Source organism: Triticum urartu, chromosome 7 (assembly GCF_003073215.2).
Source record: "Triticum urartu cultivar G1812 chromosome 7, Tu2.1, whole genome shotgun sequence".
Taxonomy (NCBI): Eukaryota; Viridiplantae; Streptophyta; class Magnoliopsida; order Poales; family Poaceae; genus Triticum; species Triticum urartu.
Window position 1 is genome coordinate 11575526 of NC_053028.1, and position 12661 is coordinate 11588186.

The following is a 12661-nucleotide window of genomic DNA, read 5'->3' on the forward strand; positions in this document are numbered from 1 at the left end:
CACAACTATTGACGGTGCTACATGCCGACTGGTATAGTACGTCGCCGCCCCAGCTGACCACACTGAGACGTTCAACAGTGGCGCATAACCCCTGCCTCAAACCAACACACGTCGTACTGTCTTTCTCACAATATCCATCTGACCAGTAGATTTTTAAAGAGGTGCACATTACATATGATCCAATAGAAGACCCGCCTATGATATTTAGAGCCCTTACCCTTTGTATCAAAAAACAAATGTGAAAGAAATTGGAAACGGCCAAAGAAAATTGTAATAGATTCGGAGCAGAATGTGCATCTTCTATTGCACAACACGAACAGAATTATTAGGGAAAGAAAATCCATCATCACAGCTTATATGACATCCTTACAAAACAATATTTTGGAAAAGGCATAGTTCATCATGGGCATCAGGAAGGCGACAACCCAGATATCCAATGTTCCTTGAACTGGCAGAATGGAAAATACAATTGAAATATAAATTTGCAGGGCATGAGCTTCATGTCGATGGAGAAGGGATGAGACTCAACTAGCAATTGTGCCCACTGCTGATACACCTGTCAACTAGGGAGATGGCGATTTGCAGGCATAACGCTTTCTGATATTCTGGAGACGTTCTGCAATATCCGTCATCTCTGGCCTTTGATCCACATTACGGTGCAAGCACTCTCTTGCAATCTCAGCAAGACTTGGAGAACCTCAGAGTCTTTACCTTCTCTGATTTGACTTTGGAGAAGCTCAAAGTTCTCATCCTCTCCGAGTTGTATGCCAGATGTCACATTCGCTCTGTTGTCCCAAGATGATATATAATGTAGCCACAGTTATCACCACCAATTGCCTTCTTTCCAGTAATGAGCTCATAGAGCACAAGACCAAAACTATAAACATCACTTTTGTTGGTCAACAGGCCAGTTTCTTGATAGACTGGGTCCATATAGTTGTTGTCGCCAATGACCTCGTCACTATGTTGATCATTACCTCTGGCAATTAGCCTTGATATTCCAAAATCTGGTATCTTTGGTACAAAATCATCATCCTATATTTGCAGGCTTAACATCACCATGTTGGATATTTGTAGAGGTCTTAGAGTGCATGTAAGAGAGTCCTTCTGCAGATTCTGCCGCAATGGCTAGACGTTGATCAGTTCTGAGAGCAACCCTATTTTTATCATGGAGAATGTCTTCAAGGCTGCCATTGGGGACAAACTCATAAACCAAAATAGGAACGTCAACCTCAAGACAGCAACCCAGGAGCCTCACAATGTTCTTGTGGATGACTCATGATTGGATACTGACCTCATTTGTGAATTGGTCTATAGTAAAGTTTCTCTGGAGGTCGAGCTACACGGTACCTGTTATCATGTCCGCCCGTTTCACGTTGAGACCTGTGCGCCTAAGGCATCATGTGCCCACATTCTGACATTGTCAGCGTAATTAGCAGGGTCTCTCCTGCATGCAGAACAAACCGCGCACTCTCTCTCGTGACACCTCTCCCGACATTTGCATGCAGCACAAACGCACTCTTTCTCTACACTGACATTTGCTCTCTCTCTCTCTCTCTCTCTCCTATTTCTTTACTCCATGAGCACTGACGCACTACAACACAAACACAATCTCTCCTGTCATTTGCATGCAAGACATACTCTCTCTCCTGACATTTGTATCAAAGACACACTTTTTCTTTATCTTTTCCTGTAGCATGACACTCTTACGGTGAGCAACCGAGCAAGCACCGAGTCAACTCACCTACAGGAACACGATGTGTAAGTAGAACGTGACACCTAACACGTGCTACACGAACTTGTCCTGCCAGAGATGCCGACAAGAGTTGTGCCAAGCCAAGTTTAGAGTATTAAGCGTTTGATCGTTGTGACAGTGTTGCAGATTTTCAAACTCCTGCACACATCTCGATGCAACATAGTTCATTCTGGACGGCCCTGATATAGAGTACCACGTAGCTCAGCCTACACAAAACCGTGCTCATTGGTCTATCTGTGCTTTATTAGCATTTTTGGACTTCTTCACTGCAATATGTTGTTTATCATCAAGAAACCCCATGTATACCACCCCGAAGGCACCGCTTCCTAGAATATGGCTATAGTTCTTTGTAATCCGCTTCAGTTCCTCCTCCTTGAAGATCTTTATGTTGTTTATTTTCTCCAGCATAGGACCACCATTTCTTATGAAGAATTCTCTCATCCTTTTCTTCCCACTCAGGAAAAGCACAAATAGCACAAGCACAACAATGATGGAAATACCACCTACAACGCCTGCATGTGAAAAATATAATTTTTCATGATCAATAAATGCAATCTCTAATCTGTCATGTATGTCATCAATAAATGGAATATCTAATGTGCCACAATTTTGACCAATTATTGATAAAACTACTAACAGTATATTCTTTACGATGTCATCCCAAGTTTCACATTTGCTGAGCAAAGGGGCGAGAAACTCAAGGCCACTCTTCCTCCGGGCTTTCTTTCTGCGCTATTATGGATAGTCAAATAATGGGAAAATTTGGATTCAATTGTCAACTGGTCCTATCGAAAGTAGGATTGACTATGGATTCAAGCCATCGCACAAAGTTATAAATAAAAATTAGGTGTGTATAAGTATAGATCCGAACGACTGTTATTTCCCCACATAGAGCCGTCGCTATTTGAAAGCAGTACATGAGAATGAACGAATGGATTATATTCACATGATTAGATTATGTAGGTATGCACTGATTAGACATGCATGCATGCATAAAAATTGCTGACATCAGCAGTGATTTCATTGGAATTCATAATTCAAAATGTTCTGTAGCTCAAACCGTCGCTCCAATTCAAATTCCCTTTTCATGTAAAAAAATCATCGCGATGAGTACTTCAAAACTAGATCCCATGTTGGTATGTTTCGACAATTTATTTTTTCAGATCAAAAGTTATCATGCTAGACTACTTAAGTTATCATGCTCGCAGTATGTAACTTATCACGGTGTTTACACTGAAGTTAACGGGGGTATGTTTCGACTACTTTTTTGTTTAGGTAAAAAATTACCATGACATTTGTAAGTTAATTATCAAATCTGCAATACCCCCTTCTAGCACCGGTGTCTTGCTTGGGGCACAAGGTAACGTCCACATGCAGATATGATAAAGTCTGCTTATAAACAGAACCGTCTGTTGTAAGCGATAGAAAGTTACCATATCATCACACAAAAGTTATCGGAGTTATGTTTTTCAAAGAAAAAATCCCCCTCGTCAAAATTATCACGATGTTCGTATGTGAGTTATCAGCTCTATTGTGCGTATATTACCATATTATTTACACGAAAGTTACCGGATGTATGGTTTTTAGCAACTTTTATCTCTGGGCAGAGTTACCGTGGTGTTTCTACATGAGTTATCAGCTCTGTGGTGCTTATATTACCATCCTTTTTACACAAAATTTGCTGGGGTTTATTTTCTAATAATCCCCCCTCCCTCTCCCGAGTCAAATGGTTACAATAGTGTTTGTAAGTGAGTTATCATGTTTATTGTTTGTATATTACCATTATTTACACACAATTACCGGTCTATATTATTCAACATATTTTTTCCCGGGTAAAAAAGTTACCATGGTGCTTGTACGTGAGTTATCAAATCAGCGGTGCATAAGTACCATGCTATTTTTACTGAAGTTATCGAGGTATGTTTCAACACTTTTTCCTCGGGTCAAAATTTACAATGGGTGTTTGTATGTATATTAACAGGCCCGCGGTATGTATATATATAGCGCCAGCTTGTGCACTGCATATATCCTCCTAGCATTCTTTATAGAGTAAGAGTAAACGGCCCATGGCACCCAAAAGTATATTGCCCATAGTTGGATCTTATACTTGTTTTTCTAAATTGTTTAAAAATAGGTCACCACTAAAGGAAAATTAAATAAACCTGAGTATGAAACATACTCATCGAAGGTCACTTTAACCTTGGCTTACTGTAAGACGAGTACCGCACTCATTCTAGGCTTATATTAGACCAGCTTATACCCTGTAAGCCGAGATCCACTTCACGAGCACCCGGCTTACATGGCGTACCTTGGAGACAGGGGAGGTCGAGACCCTCCGATAGTCATAGAAGTCTCAGAGCTAGATGTAGATTGTGGCGCGGTGGGAGGGCATGCCGCCAGTGTAGGAGAAACACCCGACGTCCTCCACAGTGACATTGTATGCCTTATGGTCACCACCAATGAGGCATGCCATAACTAAGACTAGAGAAACCACTCTAAGATCATATGGGAATTGGTTGATGCGTCCGTAGGAGCGGCAGCCGTGGGAAGCCAGCCCGGTTTGGATGGTAACCAGGTAGCCTAGCCTTGACCAAACCAGATGCTCGAAGACGAGGCCGAGGTCGAACGGAACCTGGATCAGCTGCCAAGTGGTGGTAAGTGGACTTGTGGAGGAAGCTAGATGGCGATGGAGTAGCCATCTGCCGGTCATATGGCAGCATAACGAGCGAGATGAGTTGGCGTTGTATGACATGGAGAAGAAAGAGATTAGCCATCTCGTTGTAGGCAACATGGAAACCAAAGAGGTGATCAGAGATCTTGTGAACATAATACTCGTGGGCAATGCCTCTGCAGCAAGCTTGGAGAAAAGCAGCAGCGAGGGTTCGTCAAGAGGGAAGCACGAGCTGGCAAAGATGCCAACAGCGGAGTAGAGTGTCTCAGGTCTGAGGAGGTGATTGGCTGGCATACGGACAGATTGTTCCAAGCGCAAACCGGCAGCGTTGCCAATGTGGAGGGCGCATTTGAGAGCAACTGACCGGCTTGGACAAAATATGGCTCCTGCGGCGGAAATAGGTCAACAAACTTGTCACCGTCTGTGAGGGGAAGATAGCCTGCAAGAGAGCGAACCAACATGTGGTTGGATGGTTAGAGGGACAGTGGTATCCCCAGCTTACCAAGGTTTAAGTCCTGGTGCTTACATTATTCATGTATTTATTTCAGGATTTCCGGCGATGCATTTTCAGTAGGAGGAGACGCCCGTTAATGACGAGGCGCCTATGATGACTTCGTAAATCTCAAGATGATATGTCGGCTCAGTCTCTCGAATGTGCTCATAGGATAGGATGTGTGTATGCCTTTATAAGGGTGAGTGTATGCGCGTATATATAAGCACTTGTGTAAAAAAAAACCTGCCGAGTACATCTTATAAGCCCAGATCTCTTTTTTCTCTCTCGGCCTATCGGCTATTAAGCCGAGTACTGGTGCGTCCTTTATTCAGTCCTCGGTTACGAGGAAGTAAGCCGAGTACCCGTGTTTTTACACTTGACTTACGTCGAGCAACAGGGGGACATGTGATTCTCCTGTAGTGGATGCACGCACGTACCCGTTGCCGACAGAGTCTAGACTCTGGGATCAACAGAACGCCTAGAAAGGTGTGGGTGTTGTTCTAGCTTGCGCACAAGAAATGCATGTGGGGTGTGCGTCTTGTGCATGAGTTCAGATACTAACAACAGCTTGTACCTCAAGTTGAGAGGAATCAAAATAAATAAATAAATAAATAAATAATAGGAGTATAGATATGTACAAATTCAAATATCCGTATGGAAAACAAACAGGAGCAAAGGAGCAGCAGAGGTAAGGTTTATTCTGGTGCGTGTTGACTTACCTACAGCTACCTTAGCTGGCCGGGGGAATTTCTCGGTGCAGACTTCTTGCCGTCGCCTTTCATTCCGGGCTTACATGGACAGTCGTAGCCCAGTAACCTGTTCTTGCAGATCCCGCCATTCGAGCAAGGATACTGAGTTCATGGGTCTATAACCCCTGTGCGACGTCTTCGAGATGAATTGGATGAAGAGCGACGTAGTTGACGAAAATATCTCTGGTGCGACCTATTTGCAGCCAACAATAGCTCCAATGCGACATGGCCATGTTTAACCATGAAATGCAAAACATAAGGGGTTAGTGGTTTGAGTTATGACACGCGGGACCTATCAGTTATCCACATGAATGTGGGACCCACCACTTACTCACATGCGTGCGGGACCCATAACTTATCCACATAAGCATGCCCCGACCCGAGCCATCCACGAGCCCGAGCCAGCCCACCCCACATGGCCTGCCCTTCCCCTTTCCCCTTTCCCCCACCTTGTTCTTCCTCTTCTCCGGCAACGAAGCGCGCCGCCGGCGAGTGATGTCTAGCTCAACTTCGGCCTCTCGCCAATCATGGCCGCACTACGGTCCAGTGTCATTGACAAGATGCCCCGATTGCCCGCGCATTGAGCCTCTGAAGCGTTTGACTTGTGTGAAGGAGGAAAATGGCAACCGTGGGCGCGAGTTCGTCAAATGCTTGAGCAAGCCACGACCGGGGCAGGTTAGATCTGTGTACCGCACCAAGCAGCTGGATTGATTTCTTTATTTTTCCGTCGAATTTGGGCGGTGGATCTGATCTAGGGTTCATGCCGCCGTCGACCCCTGTTTACCCTGTTTTTCAAGTTATGAAGAAATGTGGACATTTCGAGTGGCTCGATGAGTATGTTGAGAGATTGAAATTGGAGGCTTCAACACAGGAGCTCAATTTCAATTTGGGGGGGCAACTTGGTGTGGAACACGCCTCACATTTGGTGGACAAAGCCGATTCGATGATGGACAATACTGAAGTGAAGTGTGAATGGAAGAAAATGGGCAAGCAACTAAAGCAGCTGATCGATTTGAAGCACCAAGCAAACATGATGGCTGGAGCGTTTTATTGTTGTGTCATTGCTATGGGTTTCTTTTACTTGATGTTCATCAATCGCTAGAAGCTGAATTTGAATTTGTGTGAAGTAAAGCCTGAGTTCTGGTAATGATATTCAGAACCAATGATATTCTGGTAATAGGATGTGATATGTGCGCCATGCAAAGTTCTTGTAACTGAATCGAAGCAGAGATATCCAGTGTTCATGCTCTGTTCTTGTTCTTCAGTTAACAGAGTGCACACCCCCCAAATTCAGAAAAACAAATCTTGCTGCCAAATAGATGTTGGGCCGTGAGGAAATAACCAGGCCCAAATTGAGACAAGCCCACCCGCGTAGGGGCACCATCCCAGTTTTATAGCATAGAGGCGCCCATGTTTTAAAAAAATGCTTTGACTAAAACCTCAAAAATAAAATGTTGCTTCAGCAAATAAACCTTTAACAAACATATACTTCTTTACTTGTTTTTTCTTTAGCCAAATTTTTGTGTCGAATAAATGTTGGGCCGTATGTATTGTATTTTTTGTTTTGCTTTACATATTTGTTGCTTGTCCACTATTGTTTTGTGATTCTTTTTATGCATGTCTATGGCTCCATGGAACCCAAATTTGATGGGGATATGTGAAAGCCTCAGAAAACATTTTTGGAAATGATCAAGTTAAAATTCGCTTGAAATAGGTCCAAGAAAATGTTCATGTTTTGCTCTAAAAATAATGGCCAGAGGTAAAATTCAAACCAACATTTTTAGGAGCACAGAAATATTTTTTTTGGGCATTTCAATTGCATGTCCATGGTTGCACAAAAATTTGCACCCTACACCTACTAGTTAGGGTGGCCCTAGATACATGCATGCACACGTGCAACACACCACCATATATATCAACTGACCAATATCAACTCGATAGAAAAAACAGATATAAGACATCACAATATAGTAGCATAAGTAGTAGCATTGCATGAGCTAGATAGTACCACATTGAAGATAGATAAACGGGTCCCAAGCACGACATACATAGTATCACTACAACTTATATAGATAGTTCATAGTTCAACCCAACACGACAATAATAAAACTACACCCTAGATAAGATAAAACACCACTGGCTTGCTTGCACTAGTAGAAAAAGGGCTCTAAGGTCCAGGCCGGGTCAGCCCATTAGTCCCGGTTCAGTCCAGAACCGGGACCCATGGGGGCATTGGACCCGGTTCGTGAGCCCAGGGGGCCGGCCGGGGCACGTGGGCCATTGCTGCCGGTTCGTCTGGACCTTTTGGTCCCGGTTGGTGGGACGAACCGGGACCAATGGGCATGGCTCCTGGCCCACCACCATTGGTCCCGGTTGGTGGCTTGAACCGGGACCAAAGGCTCCCCTTTATTCCCGGTTCATGCCACCAACCGGGACTAAAGGGTTGGTCCTCGTTGCGGTCAGAGTTTAGTCCCACCTCGCTAACCGAAGGGCGCTCACACCGGTTTATAAGCCCGTCCCTCTCTGCCTTGTTGAGCTCCACTCAAAGTGAAAATAGATGCCCATATACAGGGAATTTGACCTAAATTTGTAGTGAATTTCTCTGAAATTCATAGAAATGTATTATGAATTTAGGTTGAATTTTCTCTATAGGTGCATCTATGTTCATTTTTTAGTAAAGTTAATCACAAACTTGTGATTCACACAAATTTCGAAGAATTCAAATTTTAACTATTCAAATTTGAAAACTAATGGAACTAACATAAAGTTTATAATTTTTCTAAAACTAATGACACTAACAGAAAGTTTATAATTTTGCTGACCTAAAAGCAAAAAGAATTAAAAATTAAAGCAAAAAACAAAAGAAAATAAATAATGCAAAAAATAAAATAAAAAACTAAAAAAACTATTTTTGTAGTAAAGTTAATCACAAACTTGTGATTCACACAAATTTCAAAGAATTCAAATTTTAACTATTCAAATTTGAAAACTAATGGCACTAACAGAAAGTTTATAATTTTTCTAAAATTAATGGCACCAACAGAAAGTTTATAATTTTTCTAAAACTAAAGGCAAAAAGAATTTAAAAAAGCAAAAAACAAAAGGAAATAAATAATGCAAAAAACAAAACAAAAAATGGGAAAAAAACTATTTTTATAGTAAAGTTAATCACAAACTTGTGATTCACACAAATTTCAAAGAATTCAAATTTTAACTATTCAAATTTTAACTATTTAAAGAATTCAAATTTTAACTATTCAAATTTGAAAACTAATGGCACTAATAGAAACTTTATAATTTTGCTGACCTAAAAGCAAAAAGAATTAAAAATTAAAGCAAATAAACAAAAGAAAATAAATAATGCAAAAAACAAAACAAAAAAACTATTTTTATAGTAAAGTTAATCAAAAACTTGTGATTCACACAAATTTCAAAGAATTCATATTTTAACTATTCAAATTTGAAAACTAATGGCACTAATAGAAAGTTTATAATTTTTCTAAAATTAATGACACTAACAGAAAGTTTATAATTTTTCTAAAACTAAAGGCAAAAAGAATTAAAAAATATAGCAAAAAATAAAAGAAAATAAATAATGCAAAAAAAACAAAAAAACTAGAATAAAAAAAAAACTGCCACCTATTGGGCCTCCACGGCCTGAATATGACTAGAAACCCAACCTGGGCCAGGATTCAGGCCCGCAGAAGGCCCAATAGGCCCACAGACAGCATAATATGAGATTAGGCCCGTAAGCCTGCATTTGAGAGGAGCTCGAGAGGGCAGCCGCAGTGGGGCTTATAAACCACTCCGAGCCCCTCTCAACTAGCGAGGTGGGACTAAACTTTTGGCCACGGGTAGCGCAAGGCCTTTGGTCCCGGTTGGTGCCACCAACCGGGACCAAAGGCCGCCGCTGAAAAGAGACCTTTGGTCCCGGTTGGTGGCACCAACCGGGACTAAAGGGGGCCAATGGTCCCGGTTTGTGCCACGAACCGGGACCAATGGCTTTGCTATATAAGCCAACACTTAGGAAATTTTTCACATCTCCCTCGCCAGTTGCCCCCGACGACACCGAGCACATCGACGCCGCCAGGCTGCCCCGACGCCGCCCGCCGCCGTCGCCGTCGCCCGCGCCCTCGCCCGACACCGTCGGCGCGCGCCGCCGTCCCCTGCCCCGACACGCGCCGCCCCTGCCCCGTCGCCGTCGCCGTGCCGCCGTCCCCTGCCCCGACGCGTCGCCGCCTGTGAGCACCGCGCCTCTGCCAGCCCCGCCGCCGTCGTGCAAGTTTTTTTAATTATACATGCTACTTTTTACATGTTTTTAGATTTTCATATATATATATATATATGTATGTATGTATTTTTTAGATATATGTATTTTTTTATGTATGTTCATATATGTATGTATGTATTTTTTACATGTTTTTTTATGTATGTATGTATGTATTTTTTTCAATTGTAATGATGTTTTAAAAATACATATATGCAAAAGTTAGATTTTTAGAAAAGTTTATCTATATATGTTCTCTGATTTAGTACATTTTAGGTTAGTTTCATTTTTAAACAAGTTTTATATATTTAGGAAGAAGAAATAGAAGGAAGAAGAAATAGAAGGAAGAAGAAGGAAGAAAAGCTTTTATATATGCAAAAGTTACATTTTTAGAAAAGTTTTATATATCTAGCTAGGAAAGGAAGAAGAAGAAAAAGAATGAGAGGAAAAAGGAAAATAAGAAGAGGAAGAAAGAAGAAAAAGAGGAGATATACCCCCTCACCGATAATATTATTTTCCCACGTGGGGGGGGGTCGATATACCCCCTCACCGATAATATTATTTTCCCATGTACGTATGTTGTGTCGATATAAACTCCCGATAACTTCAACACGTGGGGGGGGGGGTCGATATACCCCCTTCCCGATAACTTCAACACGTGGGGGGAGGGGGTCGATATACCCCCTCCCCGATAACTTCAACACGTGGGGGGGGGCGATATACCCCCTCCCCGATAACTTTAACACGTGGGGGGGTCAATATACCCCCTCCCCGATAATATTATTTTCCCATGTACATATGTCGTGTCGATATAAACTCCCGATAACTTCAACATGTGGGGGGTCGATATACCCCCTCCCGATAACTTTAACACGAGGCGGGGTCGATATACCCCCTCCCCGATAACTTCAACACGTATGGGGGTGTCGATATACCCCCTCCCCGATAATATTATTTTCCCGTGTATGTATCTCGTCGTTGTCGATATTACCCCCTCCTTGAAGCGTTCTCGAGGCCATCCCAAACCCTTGAAGCGTTGTCGAGGCCACCCCAAACCCTAGAGAAGCAGCGTCGAGGCCACTAATTAATATGATTCCTTACTGTGATTAGCTAGCTAGTTCTACGTTTGCCACTAATATATCTATCTGTCATGTTTGAATAATAATTGCCATGTTGTAAATATTTGTAGAAACTATGGACACCGCCCGAGACGAAGCAAAATAAGCGTTATTGAGGGACATAATCGCACAAGGAAGTGATGCCGTCTGCTCGTTGTTTCTCAACGACACCGATGGTCTGGAAGGAGAGGGTGAAGAAGCAGCTGGCTATGATTATGATGGCTCCGGTGACCCAATGCCGGTGCAAGAAGGAGACCGTGAGGATGGCTCCGGTGACCCAATGCTGGTGCAAGAAGGAGACCGTGATGACGGCTCCGGTGACCGAACCGAGTACGGCCAGGTATATATATTAGTTAAGCCTGTGCTGACTAGCTAATTGATGCATTCATTGTTTTGGTATGTACACATATTAATTAACTCTCGTCTTTGTTCTTTTTTCTAGCCCTCCGGATTGAGCACAACTTCGGTAAAGAGACGAGCCCCGAAGAAAAACTTGAGCTCGGGTGAAAGGTTTGAGATCATAGAAATCGCGCGCGACGGCCAACCGATTGAACCCATCCGGACAAAGAACGGATTTGTTGCTCAGTGTGGGGTTCTGGTTAGGGACAAGATCCCGATCAGCATCCAGCAATGGTTAAAGCCGGCTAAAGAAGACCCTGAGGTGTCTTATGTCAATGATATGCAGAAAAATGATCGTTGGACTGAGTTGAAGTCAAATTTCACCCTACCGCCAGAAGATGATCCGGAGAAGCCAGTGAAAGAGCAATTAATCAAGTCTTTTGCTCTTAAGAAGATGGCAGACCTATTCAGGAGGTGGAAGAAAGACCTGAATAGGTTTGTCGATAAAAAAGAGACACTAGAATTCAAGGGCAAATATGAGAAGATCAGAGATGACTGGCCCGCATTTTTGGCCCACAAGACATCAGAAAAGAGTAAGAAGATGTCGGCGACAAACAAGCAAAATGCTGCGAAGAAGAAGCTTCACCATCGCACGGGGTCAGTTGGCTACCTCGTAGCCTGGCCTAAGTGGGCCAAGGCTGAGAATGATCTGCTTGATAAAGGGATCGAACCAGAGACAATGAATTGGCCAGACCGTTGCCGGACTTGGTTCTTCGGGGCTGGCGGAACCTTGGACCCTGTATCAGGGAAGTGCATTTGGACGGACGATCAATTGGATATACTAGTCAAGAGGCTTCAGCAATATATTGATGCAGCGCAGCAAGGGACGTTCGTTCCAGACAGAGAGAACGACGAGCTCACAATGGCCCTCGGGAATCCTGAGCACCCTGGACGGACACGAGGCACGCCAGGCTCCGTTTCATGGAAGGTTGGGTTTCTGGACGCAGGCGGTTACAAATGCCAGGAGAGGAGGAAGAAAGTGCAGCGGACCGAACTGCAGGCGCTGCACGCAAGGGTACAAGCGATAGAGGAACGAGAAGCAAATCGCAGCAAACGAACTGCCGAAGATTCCCCCGAAGCTACCCCGCCATTTTAGCGGAGAAGCAGCATGGCTTCCACCGAGCTGCTTCGGCCGGAGCATGTATTGACGGCTCTTGCCAGCTATCCCGTGGATGCTATCACAGAGTCTCAAAATTGCCACCTTATGA

At 43.3% G+C, this 12661-nt stretch overlaps 1 pseudogene; it reads right to left on the minus strand.

The window, feature by feature from the left end:
• Positions 1-563: 563 nt before the first annotated feature.
• LOC125518106 overlaps positions 564-12661 on the minus strand; it is a 28591-nt pseudogene continuing 16493 nt past the window's right edge.